This window comes from Gymnogyps californianus, chromosome 11 (assembly GCF_018139145.2).
Source record: "Gymnogyps californianus isolate 813 chromosome 11, ASM1813914v2, whole genome shotgun sequence".
Lineage (NCBI taxonomy): Eukaryota > Metazoa > Chordata > Aves > Accipitriformes > Cathartidae > Gymnogyps > Gymnogyps californianus.
Genome location: NC_059481.1, coordinates 23,503,127 through 23,528,808, shown reverse-complemented (window position 1 = coordinate 23,528,808; position 25,682 = coordinate 23,503,127).

The following is a 25,682-nucleotide window of genomic DNA, read 5'->3' as shown; positions in this document are numbered from 1 at the left end:
GCCAGGGCAGACTTTCCGAGTTGTGGGAAAACCCTCTCCTGAGTTGTGATTCTCCGGAAAGATCCCTGGAAGCACCTGGAAGGGCATCGTGAGCATCAAACCCGGAGGCGTGCACAAGGCTCTGCAGTGTTGCAGGGCATCAGCCTCCGCCCGGGTTTTCCTGCGGGGTTCAAGGGCTGCGGCTGGCCGCCGCCGCCTCGGCCCCTCTCACGGGAGCCGCAAAATAATTAGTGGCTTTTGTTAAACCTCCAGCTCCTGGAATTCTGTTAGGTGAAAATCTCTGCTTCCTTAGAAGAGAGTCAGATTTCAGCCTTCATGGCTTGAAAATATGAACGCTAGTCTCTCAAACTAAATAAAAATAAGACAAAATATATTACATTTTAAAATCTTTTGACATTTTGGGGACTGACTCATGATTTTTGAATGTTTGGAACCAGTAACGCTGCAATCAATTTTGCTGCTTCCTTGGATGATTGCTTTCAGAGAGGTTTTAATTCTACTATAAATACTTCAGCTTTACAACAGCAATCTCAGTCAGATATGTAATAATACCCAGTTCTGCATTTCAGGTAAGGCTTTAAACTAAATTAAATCTCCTCAGTATAGCTAATCAGAGATTAGCTTTGATCACAGTTTGTTAGCCCAGGCCAATCCTATTCAAATCCTCTGGCAGACCTAATATCAAGAGTGCTTTGTCCTGTGCTTACAACGTGAAGCCCCGTCCCCAGGGCAAGGCAGAGGAGCTTTTTTCTCTTCGACTTTTAGCTATTTCTCTACATGCAGTGAAAGGTCTCTCTGGTGCAGTCGATGTCTCCTGCTGCCCTGGGACGGTGGGTGGCAGACGCCCTGTGCATGCGACCGGCCAGGCAGGCACTGGCTTCAGGCCCGACCTCTACCAGCTCCCAGCCTTTCCTCTGGGCTTTCCTCCCTTCCCCTTGCATCCAACGAGAGGGTGAAGATCCGTACTGGAAATGGGAAGAGGTAATGGAAACAGGAGTTGGGACATTTTGCTAGAGCTTGGCTGTAGAGCACCAAGAATGACAACCATGTCAAGATCCTCGAGTTCAGATTTAGTAACTGCTATTTGCTGCTTTCTACTTTATTAAGTATATTTTAAAGCAATGGAAATGGTGTCTTTCTCTTCCAGCATAAGGGGCGCGACTGCAGAGTAAAATCAGGTAGGATCTTGGTGCAACTGAGGTTACTTTCCAGCAGCTCCCCAAGATGATAGGGGTCCACAGAGGTTGCTCTGCCTGCTCCCTGCAGCACACGTCTGCAGCTGCATGCATGGACATGTGTGTGCACGTGTGTCTGCTAACCGTACGGTGCCCCGTCCTGCACCTCTACGCAGCGTGAGCGTTGCCGTGTCCTCTGCCAGCCGGAGCAGAGCCGAGGACAGCAGCCGGGCTCATTTTGCTGAGATGTAGCGGCAGAGGACGCAGCGTAACGTGGCAAGGCTTGCTCTGAGCTCTTCCTCGCCTGCACCCGGTGCACGGCACTTGTTGCCCTCCTGTAATGAGTTGAACCAACCTTTTCTCCTGGTTCAAAATGTCCTCCGTTGTTGTTGTTCCTCTGTATTATTTATAGCCCAGTAAGTGTCTGAGATCACAAACGCTGATATTGAGCTTACTTAGCTACCCGGCAGTATTCTTGTTTGAAACAATACAGTTTGACTGTTGCTATCGATTTTAGGGGGTTGTGCAATGGGTAAGAGTTCCTTTGAGCCAACTGGTATATTAAGCAATCATTTCTATAGCAGATGACATAACTCCCCCGGCATCAGTTTGCCCTAATGGGCCTGGTATTACTCATGTGCTAATTGATTGGGCATGGAGAGGAGAAAAGCTAAATTCACTTGCGAGGTGATTTTTATGGCCAGGCTCATAACAGCGGTAATTTGCTGAAAACGTTCAGTCCCTCTCCGGTTATGTACCATCATCGGTGTGCCTGCACTCCATCTCCGTGCCGCGCTTCAAGCAGCAAACCGGGCTCCGTTTGGGGCGTCCGAGGTAAATTCCCCAAGGAGTCACCGTGCCAGAGTATTTCTTCCTTCTCTGCATTGTGCTAAGGCGTACACAGAGATCAGGGGCGGCACGGAGAGACCTGCTGCTGGCTCTGCCCGCGGAGCCCCGACGATGCGGGACCTCGTGCTCTGCTTCCTGGCCCCAGGGAAGGCTTCAGAATAGCTCCGGTTGTCCTGTTGAAACATTCTGTTTTCAGGCAAAATGTTTATTTCTGCAGCAATCAGAGAGTTTCATCCCTGAAAAGATTGTGCCTGCATCTCCTGCACACAAATCCACAGAGACGGGGAAATGAAAGCAAACCCTCCTCCTCCTCTGCTGTTAAGAGACCTGGAAGTTTAACAGCGCTGGGAAGGTGGTTAAAACCTTGACTTGACCTCTCATCCCAAAGGCAGCCCCTTGAAAACCCCAGATCTGTCCCGTGTCTCTGCCCGGGCGATGCTCAGCTGGGACGGGAATAACCTGCTGAGTCCGGGCGGGTGGGCAGCACCCCCACTCAAGGGCAGATGCTTTCAGGCAGTTGGGGAAATTTTCTAACAGATGAGGACCGGTGCCTTTGAAGTCGTCAGCTGCCTGCCTGAAACAGCAAAACTGGAGCTTAGAGCAGCTTGGAATATCACTAGATCTTGGAAAAGATGTCAGAGACTGGTCCTCGTTATCTCGCCACAGACTGATGGGTTTCTAAAGCTGACAAGGTGAGCTCGTGTATGTGTAACGGCACGTAACATCTAGCTAACCTGAAATTGCTGAAATTTTCCCACAGCTGGAAGAAAGCCAGTCAGTCCCACAGAAAAAAATACCCAAAGGCTTCTTCTGGACACCACTGGATCATGCTGTTGAGCCAGATCAGACGCACTGTAAAATTTTGGGCAGTCCTTTGGTTGGGATTAAGGCTGGGAGAAAAATGCTGAGGTATCCCCATCCATCCCAGCAGAGCGGGAACTGGATCGGCCCTTCTCCGGGCGGCGTGAAGGATGGGTGTCGCTGGCACCATCAGCATCAGGCCAGCGCAGAGAGAAAATGCATCCGTCATCACGTGCCTGGGTGGGGAACCTCAGCAGGGACCGGCCACGGCCACGACCTGCATCGTGCTTATCTTTTGGGAGGGAAGCCTTGAGAGGAGGCTTGACGAAATGACACGAGCTGGCGGGTGGTTTGGCCCCCATCCCCAGGGCCCTGCGAGATAAGGGTCTGCAGGAAGGCTGGGGCAGGATTTCCCTCCGCTTGGTGCCTCCTGGCTTTGCAGAAGAAGGAGGACGGTGAAGCAAGACGAGGGAGGTGACGCGGCACAGGCTGCCACCCCCGTGTCACCACGAGCGGCTGTGTCCCACGGAGCCGCCGTGTGTGAGTGGAGCAGCCGTTTGTAACGGCGAGAGCGGAGACTTTTAGAGAAGGAACTGCCGGTTCGGGATGCGGCAGGAATCTGCGGTTTATCCAGCGGGAAAACTTCCCACCCACGGCGGCAGCCCCTTCGGAGCCAGGCTGGGGCCTTCCTCCGTGGCGGGCGGGATGAGGATTTCTGGTGGGAAAGCGGTGCCTTTGCCTTCCGTGGGGGTTTGGCTTCCCCCCCCCCCCCCCCCCCCCCCCCCCCCCCCCAAGCGCAGCGATGCTGGCGGGGCGGGAGCGGGGCGCGCTGTCCCCCGCGTACCCCGCGGGTGGGTCTCGGGTGGGCGGAGGCGGCGGGTGCACGGCCGGCCACAGCCACACGGTGGTAGGAGAGTCCCTCCGCCGGGAGCGGCGGGACGGGGCTGCCCGAGCCGGCCGAGCCCCCCGCGGAGCCCCGCCGCAGGAGCCGGCCCCGCATCCCCCCCCGCCGCAGGGCAGGGTGATGCCGGCATTGCGGTGCAGCATCCCTCCCTGCATCCAACCCTTCTCCCTGCATCCCCTGCTCTGGTTAATGCCTCCAGCCATCCCTTTCCTCCTCCTCCTCCTCCTCCGACCTTCTGCTGCCCCGGCGGGAGCCCCGCACCGCCCGGCAGCCGCTGGGTCACCAGGCATTTATTTTGTTCAGTCGGGATATTTGCATCCCGTTCTGGTTGCGCTGAGAGTTATCTATCTCCAGTCATTAAGGAGCTGTTTGCTTTGGTATGACCTTTGTATCTGTGGAAGAGACTCGGGACAAGGTCAGCTTTAATAATAACAAGGTTGTCTTCCTGCGATCGATATGGGCGCTCTCCCCAGCACAGCTCCCTTTTGCAGCGTCTGCACATCGCGGTGCCTCCGTCAGACGGTGTCACCAGCAGAAATGACGTTAGAGACACACAGACTCCAAACGCTGAGTGGGTGGAAGTTTTATTGCTGCCAGCAAAGGAATTTTCCTCACCTGTTGATTCGTTCCAAACTAATCCCTTCCTCAAACTGGGCAAACAGTTTGGCTTGGCTGCCCTCCCCTGACTAATCAGCAAAATATTTAATGGATCAATAGCCCCGTGGCTAAACCCTTCATGCTATCAATGAGGCCGTGTGCTAACAGGGCCATCGATACGTAGCTATTTAATTTGGGGTGAATTGTGTAACCCTGATACCCTCTCGCACTGGTCACAATAGGTTACTTAGAGACTTCAGAGCGTATAAAATCTACTTTTCTTAAGGAGATTTCTAAGACAAAACTACCTCCAGGAGAAAAAAATGAAAAGGGATGCGGTGCCTCAGCATTTTCCCAGCAGAGCGCTCTGGATGTAGGAAGCATCGTTAAGGAGCTGTGCATCAGCAATCGCCGTCAGAGCAGGGCGGGAGGTGAAGGGCTGCGTCATGAGGGAGCAACCCCGTTCGAAGTGTCATAAACCAAAACTTTTCCTTTTCTGCAAAGGAAAATGCCCTCAAAGTCATTTCGGGTTAATGAAAACGTTTCACTGCAAATTTGACTTCACCTTTAGTTACACTTACGGAGAGAGATAATAGTAATAATAGGTAATGACAACACCTCAGAAGATTAAACCCCAACTTTTTATATGATGTCTCTGTTGGAAAATTTCTGTTCATTTCTGGAATGATTCCTGCAATGTAGTGAGGTCTACAAAGTGTTATTTCAGCTTCGGGGGGGCCCACGAAGGAGCAGAACAGGGCTGCAGGAGCTCGAGCTCCCCGTGCCCCCCTGCGGGCTCTTCCCTCTCCCAGGACCCGCCACAGCACCCTGACGGCAAGCGCATGGGGAGCAGAGGGCTCGCATGGGTCCTTTGACAGGCTACAGTGGGGCCATCCCATGTAAACTTGCTTGGAATTAAGGCCACAGTGGACAGCAAAAAAATTCACGTATAAAATGCTGAGGAGCTGGTCAGCATTGGTGTGGGCTTCCAAAATGCTGCGTGTCAGCCCAGGGTTTATATTTGCTGAACCCCAAAGCTTCTGAAATCCAAGTTCTGCACGTGAGGAACTTTAAATTGTATTGGATGGGGAATGTTCCCTTGTGTGACTGATTTATAAGGCAGGACGGCTGCGGGCCTGGCCACCTAAGTGCTCAGCCGTTGAGCTGAGCTTTGCTCCAGGCTTCATTAGGAACATGATCACACCCAGGCTGTCTGGTGGCTTTGGCCTCCTCTCGGAGCATGCTACCACAGGGATTTTATTTCAAAAACTTGACCAAAAAAAAAAAAAAAAAAAAAAAGAAGTCTTCCTTCTCAAAAGCTGATTTCTTTCCTGAGCAGCCGGAGACCCGGCTCGGCAGCGGCTGTCTGCAGCACGGCTCTCCCTCTGCCCGGGACCCGCAGAGCTCCCGGAGGAAAGCCCAGCACCCGCACCCTGCCCTTCACTCCCGCTGGGCATCCCTGGGGCACTGAGCAGGGCACATCACCGCACAGCCGTGACCGACACCTCCATGCTACTCCTGCGTAACAACTTTATCACAGCTATCGATGCTCCGGTATTTCTGGAAATGCTGGTAAAACCATCTGTTAGACCCTTTTCTTTCCTTGTCCTCCAGGCTGCTGCCTCCCCACTGGGGTCTCACCCGCTCCCCAGTGCTTCCCGGTGTCCTCTGGCCGCAGCGACGAGGGGCTCCCTGGGGAGACATTTTGTTTGCACGTGGGGTGCACGTGGCCCTGGGGAGCGGCGGGTCAGCTCACCGCATCCCTGCCCAGAGAGGATATATCTACCAAAAGGATGGTGTGCTGGAACAACCCATCCGGCGTGGGCTGGCGAACCTGAGCACCGACCCCCGTGCTTCTCCTCCCCGCCACAGTTTCGGTGAAACATCGTGGCAGATGGTTTCCTGCTTTTCCTCCCAAAAGCTGAAGCGGGGGAGCTGGTCGGAGGAGCTGGAGCAGCCGCAGCCCGCCTTTGAGGATGGGCAGGGATGAGCGTGCAGACACCGTTAGTCCCTCATGGTTCGTAGCCCGGGGTTTAGCATTTAACCTACGGCTCTGACATCTCCTGGCCAGGACTCCCGCCTCTGCCCCAGAAATACAAGTCTAATAAAAAAATGCTGGTTTGCAGCAGCAGCCAGGCAGGCCGGGGGCTCGTGGCCTTGCCGGGGCTGCCCCGTCCTCGGCCGGGCTGGCTCGGGTGCCCCGGCACCGCGCTCAGCTCTGCGGTGCCCTCTGATTTTTCTGGGTGCCTTTGGCCATGGTATTAAAGGGTGTGCAGGCAATGAAACTGCCACGGAGGGTTTCGTTTGCACGCAACAGGGAGAGCTGTGCTGGGTGGGTGCTGGGTCTGCAGTGGCTCGTTTGGAAAGAGAGAGAAGTTTTCCAAAAGGAAAGCTTTTGCTTTTGGAAAAAAAGGGTATAGAATTTTCATTTAAAAAAATATAAAGCAATTAGCATGTTTTCAGTGGGCATTTTCAAGTGTTGAGTTTTGCTTTTGATTACAGCTGTGGATTGCTTTTGGTTACAACTGCCACGGCTCTTTGCTGGTGTTGTCCAGAATTAGAATTTCAGTAGCAATGGTTGTAAAAAACCAAGGCCAGGTTTATGAGGGCTTTTTTATTTAAATGTGTTATTTCAGTTAAGGTGAATTCAAAGCAAACAGCATTTGCTGTCACATGCTGTATCTCTTTAACGCAGGTGATGTGTGGGGATGCGGGCGGCACCCCGCTCACCCGTGCTCAGAGCACCCAGTGCCATTATCTGTGTTTGAACAGAGGGAAAAACCAAGCAAAACCAACAAACGGCCGGAGAGGAGCTGTCTGGGATCAAATCAAACCGAGGAAAGCTGGGATTTATGGAGGGAAACGGCAACTTTTTTTGGTTTCAGTCGAGGCTGAAGGCACATCTGTCCCTGGGCCCTTCCACAAACATCTGGTGTATAACGCAGCAGCAGTATCCAGCCAGCTAAAATTGCTAGTGGGAGACCAAGACCTTGATGTGATTCAGGCTGAATAACCACAAATGGTTTGCACTTGCGGCGGGCTGGGATCCGTGGCCGAGGCGGCTGCCAGCGGGGTCCGGCAGCCGCTGCGAGTCCCCGTCGGGTGGAGGCGGCCGCTCAGAAACACGGCCAAGGGCAGCTCCGAACCGGCTTCCCTCCGTACCTGGGATGCGGAGAAGGGACCCAGGTACGATCCAAACGGCCTCCCGAGAGCCCTGCACTGCGAGCGCGCCGAGCTGCACGCTGCTTTCCTGACCTAGTTTGGGTTTTTTTTTTTCCCTTTTTCACAGATGAGCACTCCATCTGCAAGAGATTGTTTCTTGACATGAAAAATTTACTTTTTAATGGGCCAAACTGCTGCAGTCTCTAAGCTGGATCCAAAATAACCTCTTAGCACATCGCTCTAAAGGGATCTCCAGCCATCATCCATAAAACTGAAACACAGTTTGTACTAAAAAGCCATTTACAAGCCATTCCCTCCTTGTCTTCTTGGTTTCGTGCAGTTGTTGTAAAGCTCCAGCGCTTGCTTCTGGAAATGGAAAATGATATTTTGGAACCACACTGCTTATGGCTTTTGTTTTCAAGTTAAAGGAAGCTCAGAAATCAATACATCTGGATTTTTTTTTTCTCCTCCAGGATCCAACAGCGGAAGAAACACCAGCGGGCTGGCCAAAGGGAGACTCGTGGCCAGTGGTAACAGATGGGGGAAAATGCTCTGGGACATTTGCAGGACCAAACCTGGCAGGGGAAGGTGGGTGCTGCCCCAGGAGGGGCAAGACCCACGGCCAGGAGCGAGGTGGTGAGCAGGTGCCTCTGGGGGAGCGAGGGGTGAAGCCCGGCAGAGCACCACGTCCCCGCTGTGCCAGTGGGACACAGGTCTTGCATCGCCCGGATTTTTGGCCGAGCTGCAGGTCGCGGGCACCGGGGCACCACAGCCTCTGCAGGAGGTGAAGTGCTGGTGCGAAGGATGGGGGACCAGTGTCCCGTGCAACAGCCCAGCTTTGCAGCATAAACCAGCCCAGGAGACCTGCACAGCGGCTCTGCCCATGTCCTCACCAGCTCCTTACGGGCGGCTAGACTCAGTTATAGTAGATGCTCGACCACGCTTTAAATGTGCCAGGTCCTGATTCTCTCTTGGAACGGACCATCCCGGGGAAGCTCATTTCTACTAATAAAAGGCAATTCCCTATATAAATGCTGCCTGCTTGCTCTGCTACCTGGGTATCCTGCCTTCCTTCAAAACATCCAGAGAAAAAAATAACCATGGGGAGTAAGAAATAGTTTTTCTTTGCTAAAAAGTAATAGGGGCAGCAGACCCAGAGCAGCTTGGGAGCTTGGGTGAGAGGCTCAGAGACCTGCCTGAGCGGGTGCCTGCCTCTGAGCTCTGACACCAGCGCTGTCTGCACGCTTGGCGCTCTCAATTCCTCCTCCCCGAGAGGTTTGCACGCTTTTCGGCATGCTCTTCACTGCCACACCGTGCTGGGTCAGAGTGGCCACGTAGCAGCTCAGCATCGCCTCTTTGGCAAGGGCTAATTGCAGAGGGCTGATGGCGGGGCAGCGGTGGTGGCTCAGCACCGGTGGCCCTGCCAGGATGCCACTGCCTGGCCCGGGGGTACCCATGTTATCCAGCAAAGTGCAGCAGCCAAGCATGCTCTCTGCAGAGGCAGGAGCACGTTTCGGTGTCGATGCATTGCTCACAGGTAGCTGATGGCACCCAGCGAGCCCAGCAGTGAGCGCCCGGTGAGCAGGCAGGGAGCGGGCAGGAGCGCCTGGGCTGCCCACGGGCCACGGCACTCCTCTTCCCAGAGACGCTGGAGCCGCATTAAAGCGCCTCATCTTGCCCTTAATCTTCATCTTTTGTTTCAAGCTTTTAATTGTGAAATATTCTGTGTGCGTTTTGTACGCATAATTATGGGGCAAAAGATGGTGATAAAATAGTTTAAATTAATAAGATTATTAAGTAACCTCTGCTGCTGGTAATTCCTCACTCGAACAGGCGCGCAGTTCACTGTAATTAGTTTTCTGCTTCGCTGGAGCATGCTTAAAGGAGCTGGGAGGTTTTTTGGGGAGAGAAAGCTGTAAAGCTGAGCTCATAGCAGAACAGGGTTTTGTCAATGGAAGGTGACAGTCGGGGAAATGTCCTTCCCGGCCCCCACGGCATGGCATGGTTATGGGGGTTCAGTCTATGGGGTGGCACAGAGCAAGGGGACGGCTCTGGGGCATTGGCAGGGGGCATTGCTCGCTGCCTGCACCCCTGTGGGCTCTCTGCCCGGGGCAGGACTCCCTGGCAGAGGCTGCTTAGTGCCTCTGCTCACAGCTTGCACGGCCCATCAGCACTTCAGTAATTGCCCCGTTTTGCCAGACCCCTGCCACAGGATTATTTTTTTTCTGTGGGTGACCGACAGTAGAGCACTCTGTGAAGGGTGGTGCCACATGAAAGGAAAGCCTTACAATTTATTGCCCAAGTAAATAACAAATAACACGTCAATGCCATCAGCCTGGGTTTGCAGAGATAATCAATGGCTTCACAGGCAAATCATAGAATCATAGAATGGTTTGGGTTGGAAGGGACCTTGCAGATCACCTCGTTCCAACCCCCCTGCCACGGGCAGGGACACCTTCCACTAGGTCAGGCTGCTCAAAGCCCCATCCAGCCTGGCCTTGGACGCTTCCAGGGATGGGGCATCCACAGCTTCTCTGGGCAACCTGTGCCAGTGCCTCACCACCCTCACAGTGAAGAACTTCTTCCTTACCTCTCATCTAAATCTCCCCTCTTTCAGTTTAAAGCCATTACCCCTTGGCCTATCACCACACGCCCTTGTAAAAAGTCCCCCTCCGGCTTTCTTGCAGGCCCCTTTAGGTACTGGCAGGCTGCTGTAAGGTCTCCCGGAGCCTTCTCTTCTCCAGGCTCAGCAAGCCCAACTCTCTCAGCTGTCTTCACAGGAGAGGTGCTCCAGCCTCTCTCATCTTCGTGGCCTCCTCTGGGCTCGCTCCAACAGCTCCGTGTCCTTCTTATGTTGGGGCCCCAGAGCTGGACACAGAACCCCAGGTGGGCTCTCACCAGAGGGGGAGAATCCCCTCCTCGACCTGCTGGCCACGCTTCTTTTGATGCAGCCCAGGATATGGTTGGCTTTCTGGGCTGCAAGCGCACTTTGCTGGGTCATGCTCAGCTTCTCATCAACCAACAACCCCAAGTCTTCTCTGCAGGGCTGCTCTCAATCCACTCCTCGCCCAGCCTGTATTTGTGCTTGGGATTGCCCCAACCCATGGGCAGGACCTTGCACTTGGCCTTGTGGAACTTCATGAGGTTTGCATGGGCCCACCTCTCCAGCCTGTCGAGGTCCCTCCGGATGGCATCCCTTCCCTCCAGCGTGTCGACCGCACCGCACAGCTTGGTGGTGTCAGCAAACTTGCTGAGGGTGCACTCAATCCCAGTGTCCATGTGGGGCTGTAAAACAACACCCTTCTGCAAGGAAAGAGAGTGAATAAGTGTCTGTTCTCCTCCTGTCCGCAGTGGTGGTCAGTGCTGCGCAGGCAGGGCACTGTTTCAGTTTTAATTTTATTAATTTTCATCTGCATGAGGTGCTGGATGTCCAGCCCCAGAGCAAGCTGTGAGCGGTGCCACCGTACGGTGCAGCCGCCCGAGCGTGAGCATCCCTGCACCGACGTGTGCCTGCCTGCCCGCGCCTCTGCCTGCCCGCACTTCTGCCGCATGGCCGTGCACCGCAGGCAGCCATCAACTCAGCCCCAGCAGGGAAGGGCTGCTCGGGAGCAGGGCCCACACGGATGATTTTTGGGGGATCTGTGGACTCGCAGGCGAGGGCGGAGGGCTCGAGCCCTCCAGCACCGCCGGAGAGCTGCAGCCAGGGCTCTGCGCAAGGCATCGCAGGGCTGGCGATTGCTGCAAGTAAACCCACTTGCTGATTTTGCAGTGTCAGTCGTTCGGCAGTTCGTTTTGGTTAGCTAAAGGCAAACATCTGTGACTCTAATGCAGAAAGCCTCCCTATTACCTATGTCAACAATTTTATTTTTAAAACAGTACGCAAAGTGAGAGGTGCATCCCTTATCTGGTGTACGGCGGCCGCATATGTAACACCATCATATAATTAACAGTCAAGATCATTTACATTGTCGCTTAGCTAATTTTCATAATGTTTTCTTTATTATCAGAGGAAGAAATTAACCCAAGAATTTATTTACATACTAGTCTCAAACAGTAACAGCTTGCTAATTGCCTGTTAGGTGATTAATAAGCTTACAGCAGATGCTAATGAATCGAGAGCTCACTGTTTCAAAGGTGCTCTTGCAGCATGCTTGTGTTTTGGCAGCTTAATTAGTGCAATAATTATGTACTTGTTGCTCCTTCTTTCAAGCAAATACTGTCAAATGCTTAAAAGATTAAAGAGAATTATATCGCTGAGAACTAGCTGTGCTTAAGTATTCTGCTTTTGCTAACTTCCCTGTTGTTTCCAAAATGGGAACGGATAAATGCAATTATGGCGCAGGCGAGAGCGGCATGTTTTTAATGGGTTTGCTGGTGGTGGAAGGAGCAAGCAGAGCCCATCAGCTGCTCCTCACCCCCAGCCCCTGCTCGCCCTCGTAGGAGTGGTTTCGCAGAGAGTTTGACCGAGATGGGGACTGAAACACTGCGAAAAAATCTCCTGAGCCAAGCCTGTGGAGGCTCTGCAAGCCTTTCCCCTCGGCAGGTTTTCAAACCGCCTTTTGCAGTGGAGGAACGGGAGAATTTCCATGCCACGAAGGTGACTCCTGGGCAAAGGTCTTTGTCCTGTGCAATGCGGGAGCTGGAAGAGGTGGTCCCGTTGGTCCTCAGTGATGCTAAAGGCACTGCGGGACCTGTAAGAGTGGGTGGGTGGCCTTGCTGATCTTCCTCCAGGAAGAGGAGGTGAAGCACCATGGAGGAGAACTGTGTCCGTGCTGCACCAGCCATTATGAGTTTCCACCTTAAGGGCGAAGTAGTAGAGTTAAATCCTGCAGGATGAGGTGGAGAGATGTCCCTGTTTGCCATCATGGGTTAATTGCCCATCTCTGCCATCTCCATGCATTCAGAGCTTGCAGACCTCCCTCATAAGCCCCCCGTCATCTCTTTTCCAGGCTGGAAAATCCTGCTCTACCCCATTGGCTCTCTCAGCCACCCCCATAGATTTGCCATCGCTGCCTGCACCCTGGTGCAAGCCAGGCAGGGCAGCTGCTACGCACAGTTGTCACCTTTCCCTGCACCTTTTCCAGTTCTCTTTGGTGCGGGAGGGACCGGAGCAGATGCTCAAGGTGTGAGCAACCTCAGGTCCACACCACGGCACCGAGATGTTCATCTATCCCTCTCCAGCACTGCGTGTGCATCGCTGGGCAGAAGTCTCTGCGCAGAGGTCCCACGATGGCCCTTGGAGCTCCTTCCTGAGCGGTAATAGCTCCTTCAAACCCATCGCTGTGTATGCAGAGTCAGAGGGTGAAGCGCTGGGACTAAGTCGCGGCGGGCTCGCGGCGAGAAGGTGGAAAGCTGCTGCTGCGGAGGAGGAGCCTCTCGCCAGTGTCCTACCGCGTGCGCTGGGGATGGAGTGGTGTCCCTGCCTCAAGGAGCAGGCACCGGAGGCGGTGGAGTGCCACTCGACTGCTAAAACACCCGTCCCTGGAGGGAACGGCAGGCAGCCGGGGCCGGAGATCGCTCCAGCAATCTCCGGTTTCCTTGGTGACAGCCGGGATCTCTCCGCTGCACAAGAGCTTGGGCTTGACGGGTGGAGAGGAGCCTTTTTTCTGGATATTATACTGTATTATTTGGTGTAGGGTTTCGAAGGTCCTCATTGTTTTGAGTCTGAGCGGCCGGGTGACGGCAGAGCCCCACCAGCCCCGTCCACCTTCCCCGGGATGAAGGCATCACTCGCAGCGGCGGGCTCCTTGCTCCAACTCTTTTCGCAGTAGCTGTTGCCATCTTGTTTAATTCCCGCATTATCTGATTGTCACAGTGTGTTTCTCTATATTAGGCAGTAAGCCAATTTGTTACTTAACCTGTAATTGCACTTTAATATAAGCTATCTCAAAAATGTATTTTCGGAGTGAGTCTTATAAACAGATGATATGCTCCTGACATCAAACCGCTGTGTTCTTTGGGAGTAGGCTCTTAGGAGGATTTGGCACCGGTTCTGTTAGTTTTAGTTGCTGATGCTTTATCACGGGCTGACGCGCTGTATGTCATTAAAGGGCACAGCCCTCAGGAGTTTGCCGTCTTTAAAAAATTACTTCTTCCCAGGAATTTACTATGAATGCGATTTGTTGCTGATTTGTTGACTTGAACCCTGGGAAAGCCACGGATCTTCTAACTTCAGCTGAAATCACATTATTGTGGGAAATGTGATACTTTTTGGTTTACGAAACGCAAACAGGAAGACCTCATCTAGAATAATAGCAAGAATAACGTTCAGCAGCGTTAATACAGCTGCCAATGGCTGCTGGCAGATTCGCTTTTTAATAACTCCAATTTTACAAATTAAATGCTGATAACATGTTTTACTATCATCCTGTGTTAGTTCCCCGCTACAGTTGTAGGGGAGGGAAGGTATTCAATCTCCATCTCAACTCATTAATTTTAAAAAGTTGGCCAGTATTTGCAAAGTGTTAAGCATATAAAAATTAATGTTGACAAATCTTTGAGGAACAGAACGAAACAAAAGAAATCAATTAAGGAAACAGCCTGCGGTTATATTTTATAATCTAAATTGTGCTCAGCCTTGCAATAGAAGTTACCAGCAAACCCTGGTGCCGGATGGAAATCTTAGGAGGGGAAGTTGGGGCTCAGGATGGAACTCAATATTTGCTGAAACTGCCTAAAATTGTGATGAGTATCGGTGCGCGTTTCCTCCGGGTCTGGTCACCAACTCGAGCGTGGGCAATCTCCCGAGGGGGAGTGGGGCCCCGGCGAGCAACGGGAAAAGCCTTGATGATGGACTTAGGGGGCTTTGCCTGAAGTCTGGTACAAGGTGTCCTGATGCAACGCGGTGGGCGCGTTGTGTGCGAAGCCGTTTCTGGATGCTTGCAGCCCCACCGTTTGCACGGTTTCGCTATTTGCCCTGTGTCCTGATGTCTTTGCGGTTGAAGGGGGGTGTCCAAGAGCCATCTCTATTGAGCTGTTGAGCTGCCATTTGCCAGTCAGGGCAATGTCATGGCCTCAGGTCCCTCTCCAGGTGAAGAAGGAAACCCCGGCTCCCCTTGCCGTGCTCTCCAGACTCCAGACCATGCTCTGGAGAGGTGCAAGGCCAACCAAGTCACTCCTCCCTGCATTTCCAGGGCTGTTCTCACCCTCCTCCCCGAGCTCTGCCTCAGAACATCGCTATTCCCTTGTGTCTGCCTTTACCAGAAGTAAAAGAGGTTTGGAAATTTCAGCCGACCACCCTCCCCTGGGAGGTCTTTGGGGTTTTAACCAACCCACTTCATGTTCACACATCTGGGCTGGTTTTGACCCAGAAGCAGCAGAGACCACAGAGCTGGCTGAACGAGGCGTGTTGCAAAGCGGAGAGTGCATGGATGGAGCGCTTAGCGCCGAGGACCACGGCTACTTGCATCTCCATCCTTGATTCATCCTGAGCCCAGCACGGGCAGGGCAGGACCTCGGCACGTGCCTCCTTCGTTTTCCTTCGCCATCCCTGTCCTGAGGCAGCGCCCGGGGCTCTGGGAGCAGGGGACGGAGAGGCGACAGCGAGCACCAGCTCATCCTCTGCCGTGACCCATTGCCACAGCATCCCTGCTGAGGTCCTTATTTAACCGAGGGACAGTGTTCCTCTGCTATCAGTGAGTCACTTCTGCTTAGGACAGCAGTATAAATTAATTTGGATGTCTGTGTGATCCTATCAGTGTTATCTCGGGCTTTGTATTTTAAGGCTTCTGTGGCCTTCAGTGTAAATAAGTGTTTTCTCTGGATGACATATGAACCTAGAGGAGAAGGGTAAGTTGTCTTGGCTGGCTCTGGCACAGTAGGAGAAACCCCGTAGGGTTTTCACCACCAGTTGTCTAACTGGACTAATGTTTTATTACATGCAGGAAGGCGATGAAAGAAGCACCCCAAACCAGCACCCTGCGGGGGGATCCCGCTTTCCCTTTGCCAAGCACGCTCCTGCCCCAGGCAGCGTTCCCAGCTGGCCGAGCTGCCCGTGACCTTGTGCAAGTGCACAGCTCCAGCAAGGTGATGTGCTCGGCTCATGGCCACCTCTCCTCCTTGGCGTTTTCTCCTCCTTTTCCAAAGAAAAATTATTGTATTGACCATTTTTTTCCCCGTGTATTTTGTTTCTATGAAGATTTAGGAAGACCCATAAGAATTTCAGAAGTCTGTATAGAAAATACAGCTGAGGAAGGAAGATCTCCATCTGGGGAAGGGTAAAAGAAAGATCCATCAAAGGATTATCTCTAGCATTCACTTAATTTTGTTACTTTGTGACTTTATTGACTTTGTGAATAAAGTGACTTTATTACCTCCATTTTGCTTTCTGTTGCATTCCAACACTTATTTAATAAACCCCTCTCCGGTTTTAAATAGCAGTTTAGTTTTTATGGTAATGCTAAACTTAATCAGATGCTCAAATTAGCTTGAAATTAATTATATTGACAGCAATAACCCTTAGTTCCGTCTTCACATCCTGTGTACAGATCTCCTTCAAGACTGCATTAAATGCCACTTAGGCGCAGAAATTAGGTGCAGCCCAGTTCCTTGCCGACGAGGCCCCGTCCCGCGGGCCGTGCTGGTGGAGCCCTGAACGGAGAGGAGACAGACCAGAAAATTGCAACACGAACAGCGTCGATTTGGGGGTTGGTGCTTCTTTTTCCTAAACCGACAAAATCTGAGCTTCCCCTAGCATCCCCTCTTGGGGTTCTTGGGCAGCCCGAAGGCACCACCTTGCTATGGGGGAAAACAAAGCACGGAGGAGCAGCTGGAGGTCCTCGGGCTGCCTTCACGTGCGAGGTGAACACCCTGCAGCACCAGGACCTACCTACAGCTCTTTCTCAGGTAGGACTGACTGGTGAGGTCTGGCAGGGTAGGGGACGGGGGACGAGCGTGCTGTGACCATCCAGCATCACCCTGGTTTCCTCCTGGCCAGCTCCACCGAGCCCCTGCCTGAGCGTTGGGCACCCGGACTGCTCCGGGCTCGGGGCTTCTGTCGACGCCTCTGGCAGCATCCTTCTGCAGCAGCATCCCGCAGCCGGTCAGATCCACGGGAAGTCAAATCAGGCCCTTCCCGTGTGGAAGGATGCCGGGAGAGATGGCAACTGTCTGCTCAGGAACGCTTTCACCTGGCCAGTGGCTTTCCACCATTTCTGTTCTGAAAGTGTGTCAATAGTTTGTAGGGTGAAAAATCCTCTAGGAAAGCTTTTTCTGCTCGTCTGATGGGGCCCGCTCCCAGCCCAGAGCTGGCATGCTCTAGTTGCACGGTGTTTAAGGCAGCGTTATAAGCAGGGTGAGCTGGAGATCTCTCCATCGACTTGGCTTGGGGCCCTGGACCTCCTGGCTGGCCCCAGCTCCCCCGAGCGCTCCCATCCCCAGGGAGCTCCATCGCAGAGGAGACCCAAGGAAGCAGAGCCCCCGGCTTGCCGTGCCTTGGGCGGGCAGGCGAGGGGCTGCAGACCATCCCTGGTGGCCATCACCGCTGGGAGGGCTCCAGCGAGGCTGCTGAGTGTGGGAAGATGCCTTGCCTTTGCTCTCCGGGGTTTCTCTTGGAGCTGCCAGTAAATATCGCCCTTGCTCTCCCGTCTGCGCGAGAGCCTGGCCGGATCCAGCCCCTCCAGCGGCGGCTGCTATTGATAATTGCTATGTGTTGGTGGAAAGCCATTTGTTATTGATGCCAGTTTAGAGGCCTTATTAGCTTAGCACGCCTCATTGCTCTAAAAAAAGAGAACTTCCCTCCTTTAACCCGCGCCGGGCTGGCAGCCTGGCACGCCGTCCCGGTCCCGGCGGCGCGGCAGCTCTCTCCCGCAGGAGCATCGCCCGCTGCTCCGCCGCGGCGTGACCTTTCGCTGAGCCGCCCTGCGTGTCCCGGAGCACACAAGGTGTTAAACTGCATTAATGAGACTGATGTGATAAACCCTGCCAGCGCAGAGCAAGCCTGCTCGACTCCACTTGCTTGCCCTGAAGCCTGATGTGATTTTGCATTTAAACAGCCAGAAGAGTTTGTAATATTAATGCATGGTTCATTGCCAGGGAAATTCGGGCTAGGTATACACTTCACTGGAGAGTGAAGACAGCCTGATTCATAGAGGATTCCTGCTAAATCCGCTGTAGGTTCCCAGGGACCTGGAAAATGCATTATGGTAAAAATCAACATGACCTTCTGAAAGCACCGCGCAGAGCCTGGATCTGTATTGCTAATGCTGGAGCAATACTTGGCGCGGCAGAAGTCTCCCCCATTGTTTGCATTCTGGCTGGATGATAGAAAAGTAATCAAATTAGAATTAAAAGAAACACAAATCGAGCAATATCTGCAGACTATATTTAACTTACATGATATATGTTATCGTGTGCAGGCATACGCACGCCCCTATGCAATTGTCATGTTAAAGCTTGTTTTGCTTTTGATTGGCTCCAAGGCAGAATAATATGGGGGCTGTAATGTAAGTTGTTTTTCCTTTTGGAATGAATAACTCTTGCGGTAAAGCTGACACGAAGCATAAATTTGTTAAATTACATAAACATTATTGCGACCCATAAAATTCAATGAATCCTCGTCGCCTGTTTACTCATGGCTGGCTTTACTGTTTGCACAATGTAATTTAACGTGTCAATTTGCTCTCAAATAAAAAACATCTGGCCTTTTGACATGCCAAAAAAACTGCAGAGATGATCTGAGAAAGGAGCTAGAAGCCCGGGCTTTACATAGCAGTTAGCAAGGGGCTCTTAAAAGGAAGCCAATATCATCCAGATCAATTGATGGCCTCTTGGCAAACCTACTTCTGCAAACCCTGTAAGATTAGTAAATTTTATCCTAATTAAAATTAAGAAAAGCCATGGAAGGCTGGCACGCGCTTTGCAATTACATCTCCTGCCAATATTGACATCCATTCTATTGGATTTTTAAACAATCTTATTATTTTGTAATCATGAATAACAAGAAGAAAATTATACTTTTATAAAAGATTTTTATTCTGGACGAGCTACGGAGTCCCAGTAAATTAATTCACCTCCCTAAGCCCCTTAGCTCAAGATTCTCCTTGAAAATCTCAGACTTTGGTAGTCGGGCTCGTACGAACGTCCACGTCCACACAGCTACACGCTAAGAAAGGCCGGTAAATCTTGGCTTAATCCCTAATAAGCGGTAATACCTATCGCTCCCCCAGACAGCACACAGAAGATGCTGACCTAAATAACAGGCGTTTAGAAGCCACATGTGGCAGAAATCCTCCTGCGAGCTCGCTCTGTGTGCGCAGCCTTGCCATCGACGGCTGCTCCCGCTGATTGATTGAGACATTTATGATTTGCATAGGAGACAGTTCGTGTAATTACGGATTACCGAATAAAGCCAATTGGTTGCAAAGATTAGAGAGGCCACGTCCCGCAGGAGCCGTCAGAGAACCGCGCGGCGTTTCTTAGTCCTGGTTGCATCTTCAGGGCAGAAAGCCTGGGCTGGGAAGAGGAAAGCACGAGTCCTCCCTGCTCATCGCCTGCCCCGACCAGCGGTTCAAGGCACTGATGGAAAACAAGCAGCCCAGCGCCGGGCCAGACATCAGCTTGTGGGGTAATTATAAACCCTCTGGAAAAATGAGAGCAGATCCCTGCTATGAAATCAGGAGGTTACAGTGAGTTCAGGCATTGTTTTAATTAAGGGAGAGACATCTCTTCCTTAAGGGAACAGAGAAATCACGTTACGGCCGATAGGAAAGATTTCCCATATTGTCAGCGAGGGTTAGACACATTTGTGCGTAAATAAATTCTGATTTCTTTCCACCCGCTAGGATAACACACAATATTTTCTTTTAAAGTATATGGGGCTGGCGGTGGTTTTACTCTAATCAAGTTCTTGGCATTTCGTACAGGCTTATAATGGGACTCAAGTAGTTGCACATTTTCTGTAATTGGACTCGAGTAATTGCACATTTCTCTAAATGATTAATGAACGGAATTAAAAAGTTTGAAAAAAGTCGCCTGCTACACTGGAGAAAATGTAACGTCAGCGGGGCTGGGGGGAGAGGCTTTTACACAAATATTTATGAACTGGTGGCTAAAGGGCTACGTGATAGCGGAGAAATCCTATAGCCCACATACTGCGGGTGGAAACGAAACGGGCTGGCAAAGAGTTATTCCGCAGCCGAGTCCCCGAGTGGTGTAAAGCACAAAGCTTCAGTGGGGATTATCGGATCGAGATATTATAGAGATAACAAGTGTCAAAGGTGACTTCTGCCAAGTCCCATTTTATCATTCCTCACAGTAGATAAAAAGAAATAAATAAATTCCAGCACATGAATTTCTGCAGATGTTTTACCGAGTAGCTATTGCAGGGTGATTTCTGCTTTTCTTTCCTGTCCTGCAAGCTAGCGAGCGGATGACTCGTCTCCCTCTGCACTTATTTTCATTAAAGGACGGTATTCGATAGGAGCATTAGAAACATATGGTGCTAATCACTTGCTTTGGAAGTCACCTTAGGCGGAAGAAAAAAAAAGAGCCGTGGATGCCCATATGTAAAACCTGACTGCAAACATGACAAGGGGAAGGCTGATTCTGCCTGCTGGAGCTTCCAATCTGGAAATACTTACGCCTCCGATGACATTTGCTGTGCTGCGTGGAAAGATCCACCGCTTCCCGGGGTCTGCAGCCTGCGGCCAGATGTGGATGGAGCGGCACGGGCTTGGCCGTGGGTGAATTTGCAAGGGGACAAGCGCACCCATCTGCACCCAACGCTCTGCTCCTGCACCCATCTGCACCCACGCTCGGCTCCTGCACCCATCTCGGCTCCCGCACCCCCAGCCAGGCTGCCGGCAGCTGCAGAGGTGCCTGCAACAACTTGGCCTTTAATGCAGAGGTTGTGGTGAAAGGGCCGGGGCGATGCTGGCGGGTGGGGGTTCAGGGGTGTCCCCCCACCCGAGCCGTGGCACAGCAGTGCTGTGTAGCTGGGGGGCTGCGGAATTTTCCCAACCCAGTGCAGATGCCTGTGCGGAAAACCTGGTTTTGCCCAGGCCCAGGGAGCATCAGCCCTTGCCGGGGGACTCGCAGGGCGCAGCACGGACCAGCAAGGCCGGGCACTAGGATGTGCTACCAAATGCAACCAAGAAAGCAAAGAATATTTTTTTTCCTCCATAATTTCAGCGTAATTTCAATCTGAATTAATTTTAATGCTTCAGTTTGCTAATGAGGATGAAAAATCACTTCCCAACAGAAAATCCATGCTTTTCCCCACGGCGCAAACCCTGCAGGCGTGTGATGCATGCCCTGCGCTATGCCTGGAGCAGGGCCACGCGTTACCAGCCACCCGCGCGGCCCCAGCCCTCGCCCCCGCAGCGCTGGAGCGGCCAAGCATCGCACTGCCTGGCTTCCGTCGGGGTTTCTGGGCTTATCTTCAGACTTGTGAAATAAATAACAGTTATGCAAGGAACCCGCTGCTGGGCCGGCACGGCACACGCTGCCTGCTCTGCAGCCGCCCCGTCTCTCACCTCTTCACAGCTTTGTTTTCACACCGCCGCTGCTTTCTCACCACCTCCGGTCACACTGCGCCAAGCAGCCCGGCCGGGCGCGGAGGGGACGTGGTCACCCCGAAAGCCACCTCTTTGCAGCTTGAGCTGCATTAAAACTCATCCTGCGCTCAGGGCAGGTGTTCAAAGCTAAAACCAGTTCAGGAGCCGCCACACCAAGTGATTGGGGAGGGATGTTTGCTGCTGGGATGGGGAGCTTGGGGCAAGCGCCTGCTCCCCGGGGACTGCCTGGGGAGAGAAGGAGCATCCTTGCTGCTACGAAAACAGAAGAAATCTGTGGCTTTGGGTTGCAAAATGGAAGCATTTGGTGTAGGAGATGGGCAGCCGGGCAGCACAGTCAGCAAAAGCAGCTCCGTGGGGTGCGTGGTTCCAGCCCAGCGTCAGGCTGGGACCGCAGGAGGGGACTCCGGGTGCCGGCTCTGACCCTCTCCCTTATGCTGCCAAGTCTGCGGCCTCGCCTGCACTGGCTGGAAATGAACATTGTTGTCTTGTTTTGCTGTATTTTTTGGCCGCCGGCGGGTCCTGCTGGTTTCTGAGCGGCGCTCAGAGGCGTTGGCATTTTTTTGTGTCTGTCAGAGCAGGAGTTGCAGCAAGGGAGGGCGGTCCTGCTTTTTTTCCAGATGTGCCAAGAATTACTCTCAATCAAGAGACCTTTCTGCTCCCAGAATTCAGGCGTTGTTGAAAAACTGTTGAAAAAAAATTCCGAGATGAAAGATGATGGTTTAAATTAGGGAAGCAGTGTTTTGGAAAAAAAAAAATAATGTGCTAAAGACTTTACTTGGCGCCTGCCATGCCCGAGGGGCTCTGGGCCAGGGCTGCGCCGCCGAGCTGGAAACCGTTTTGATGTGCACAGGGGGAAAGCACCAGGCAGGTGCGAGCTTTTGCACCTTGGACACGGGGATGTGAGTTTGAGGTCTGCAGCCCTGTCCTTGGCTCTCCCATCCGGAGCAGCCGGAGCCAGGATGGATCCTGCGGGGAGAGGTGTGGGATCCATGAGAGCTGCAGGGTGGGCTGGGGGAGTGAGGGCTGGGTGTCCTGGTTTAAAATGAAGCTGAGCTCTTTTAGTAGGGGGTTGACTACTTCCCTTCAGCATAACCAGGCAATAAACCTACAGCACAGGGAATTTTTTAAATACCGATGCACACGAAGCTGATAACGCTGGGCTATTGCTCCTCCGTGCGTGTGAAGAGTAGGAGCTGCCCATCGGCAGCCCAGGCTTCAGGCTCCTAATTAAACCCGGGGCCCCGCAGATCCCCTCTCACTCTAAACACTGGCACTTGATGGATGGCCTGTTGTTTCATCCCAGGGATGCCAAATAAAAGATTAGAGGAGGTGCGTGGGGAGCGGTGTGCCGAGCCGCCGGGGACGGGGCTGAGCTGATAATAAGCCCTGTGCCCAGACCAAACACGGCGGGGGAGCTGCGGGCCCCTTCCCCGGCGGAGATCACGCAGGGCGTGCTGGCTGCCCTGCCACGGGGATCACTGCTGCGCCCCGCTGCCCGCGGCTCCTGCCCTGCGCTGCCGGCTCTGCCTGGGCGCTTTGGCATGTCGGTACACGCCGGTGCACGGAGATGATGGGCACGGCCGGGCAGCGCTTGGCAGGGGATCTGCTTGGCCCGAGCAGCATCACGGTGCATCCTGGGCATCCCCGGCTCCTCTCGCCGGGTGATGGTCCCCCCTTGGCTCTGCCTGGCACTGCCATCCCGTCGGGAATGATGTCATTCCCACGCTGGCTTTGGCACTGGCCGCTTGGCCACGGCTGCTGGCCTGGGGACAGAGAGAGGACGGTCTGGGCATGCAGGGACGGCCAGATGGGATCACAGGGGGCGGGGAGGAAAGGTGCAGCTTTCAAGTCTCTTTTATTCCTCTTTTCTGCTACAGATCTGCATCTCGCTAGATCCTCCCGTGCTTGAGCTGCACAGGGACAGCAACGATCACTTGAAGTCTCAGCCAAGCTTTGCAGCAAGCCCTAGGAGGTCTCGGCGTGATGCAAGTCCCTCTTCACCGTTCTGTGGGAAGGGTGGGAGAAGCCCCCCCCGCCCCACGCCTGCCCCACGGCCCCCCTGCGCCCAGAACTGGGTGTTTTGCGGCACTCTGGGCCAGGAGAAGACATTTAAAGGCCAGCGAGAGCAGTGCCCTCTGCTACCACTGTGTGCCAGGGCTGGGGCTGCTGCCCACCCTCAGCAGCGGGAAGCACTGGTGGTGCAAGCAGTGTCGGGGAGGGAAAACTGCACTGAAATCTCTGTCCTGGTGTGAGCTGGCAAAACCAAATAAGAGCGAAGCAGCAGCAAAATAGGATTTATAATACCTTCAGCTTTACTCTCCAATTTCAGCTTTGAAGATGAATGTTTGCTCCACTGTTATTCATTTATACATTATTTTTCCTATCTCCTGAGAGACACTGTGCTTCCCAACACACACACACACACACAAAATGCATTTACTTCTATTTCTAAAAATCATACCAGTTCCGCCTTAAAAGTACATGCTCATAAGCATTCCTCTGTATCCTCGTGTAAAGGCCCGTCTATGAAGACGCAATCCTTGCGGTGCGGGTTCATGCCAGATGAGTAATTGCTTTGGAGTCCACCAAGCCACAGAGTTATTGCGAAGTTTTGCAAGATGCGTGTGCTCAGGTGGTTGTGGCTCCCGGGGTCAGCGGCTGCCAGCCCCCTGGGCATGGGGACGGGGATGTGCTCGGCCGGGGATGCCAGCCCCCCCCGTGGCACGAGGACTGTGGCCGCGCTGCCGTGCGAACTTCGCCTGCAACGCACCGTGTGCGATGGCTGCGTTAGATCCCGGGGTGATAAAATGTGCGTAATGTTGTGTTGCAAAAGGAACAATGAATGTAAATGAGTTGGAGAGGGTTTTATTATTAAAGGGGAGATTGATGGTTCAGCTATCTGGTGTGGGAAAAGCTAGTGTCCTTATTAAATGTAATTATCTGCAGCGCTAACAAAAGCTTGCCGATTTCCCCGGGTCAGGCTGCCCTCTGCTTTAGCTGCGCTCACACACAGTGCGAAGCAGCAGCTGGAAGAGCCTGAAGAGGAGCTCAGAGGAGATGCCCATCGCACCAAGCGCTTGCTAATTGCCAGTCAAGGACGAACATGGAGTCTATCTGGGCGGCTGTTAAACTGGCCGTGCAGGACGAGGTGCTTCGCCATGCTCTGAGCTGCAGAGAGGAGTTGCAACAGCATGGCTCCGCTGAGTGCCTCGAGGAGGGGAAGAGACGGCTCGGTCCAGGCAGCCCCTTGGAAAAATTCACCTGCCCGGAGGAAGGAAATGCTCTTCTCAAAGCGTGTACGGGAACAGGTCGCCCTCGTGCCCTTCTGTTGGGCTCCTTCAGCTGGAGAAAGATGCTCGGACGCTCCTCGTGCCCGTCTCGCCCCGGGATGGTGCTGGTGCAATAACGACGCTGATGACCTCAAAGGGACGAGAACAAAAGCCGGGATGTGGAAGGGAGGAGGCATCATCCAAAATGAGATGCTTCGGAGCGCTTTGATCTGCTATTGTTTTAATTAACGCCTCTAATAAGAATGTGAGATTCTGGATAAAGGATACCTGGATCAACAATTTAATGAGCTTTCCCTTTGGAGGAGGCGTGAGCGAGTCTGCTGGCCGGGATCGGAAACTTCCCAGCAGCATCAGCGCAGGCTTGGCTGTCCTGGGAAAGCTCCGGGAGCAGAGAGCAAGCAGAGACAAAGGTTTCTGCTCGCTGGTGGGAAAACAAATACCCTTTTCCAGCTTTCCCTAAAGAAGCACAAACCAATGCGGTCTCCATTGCTTTTAAGAGACGCTTCCAATCTGATTTCTTACAGCTTCCACCGGCTGGAGAAAATATCTGGGAAAACCAAAATAACCCTTTCTGGAGCACAGACGGTCCAATGCGCTGTCACGCTGTGTGTGCACAGCAGAGGAGTGATTAAAGACTTATTCCCCTTTGCTCTCCTTCAAGACTGGACGTTATTTTTTCAAGCAAGGGGAGGTCAGAGGGGAGAGGCTGAGCCGGGTCCCCTGCCCACGGCCAGACACCCCGGCAGTGGGAGCAGCAGAGGGGGACCACTGCTTGGGTACATCTCCAAGGATGCACGAGGCTTTTTGATCAAGAGTTAGCTGGGCTAGGGGATCTCTGCCGCATCTCGAAGGGTCTGAGGCAGTGAAACGAGCTGAGCTGAGCTGAGCTGCAGATCTGCACAGCCACGGCAGCACACTGAGGATAAACAGCACATCCGTGCCTGCCCGTAATAATCATCCTTGTAAGTAAATCACCAGCGCAGGCAGCAAGCAGCGGGGTGAGCAGGGAGGAAACCAGCTGAGGCACAGCCTCGCTGCCGGGGCAGTGAAGCCTTCCCCCTGGGCTGCCGGAGGAGTAAATTGATGGCTCTGGGTCTCCACTCTGTTTAAATGGGCAGGCAAAAAGAGAAGCACAAGCCATGCATCGTTCCAGAGCACAGTGGTCCGGGGAGCAGTTCGTACCCCAAATCGCTGAGCTGCCTCAGACTGGGGGAATTTTCTTGCATCGGATCCAGAGAAATTGCCCTTTGAAGCCAAACTCTTCATTTTAAAGGATGCAACAGGGACGATGCGGCTGGGCCCGAGGAGGGGCCGTGGACCTGCAAATTCAGGCAGAACCTGCGAATTCAGGCAAAACCTGCAAACCGCATTCCTCACCTTCACCAGCAAC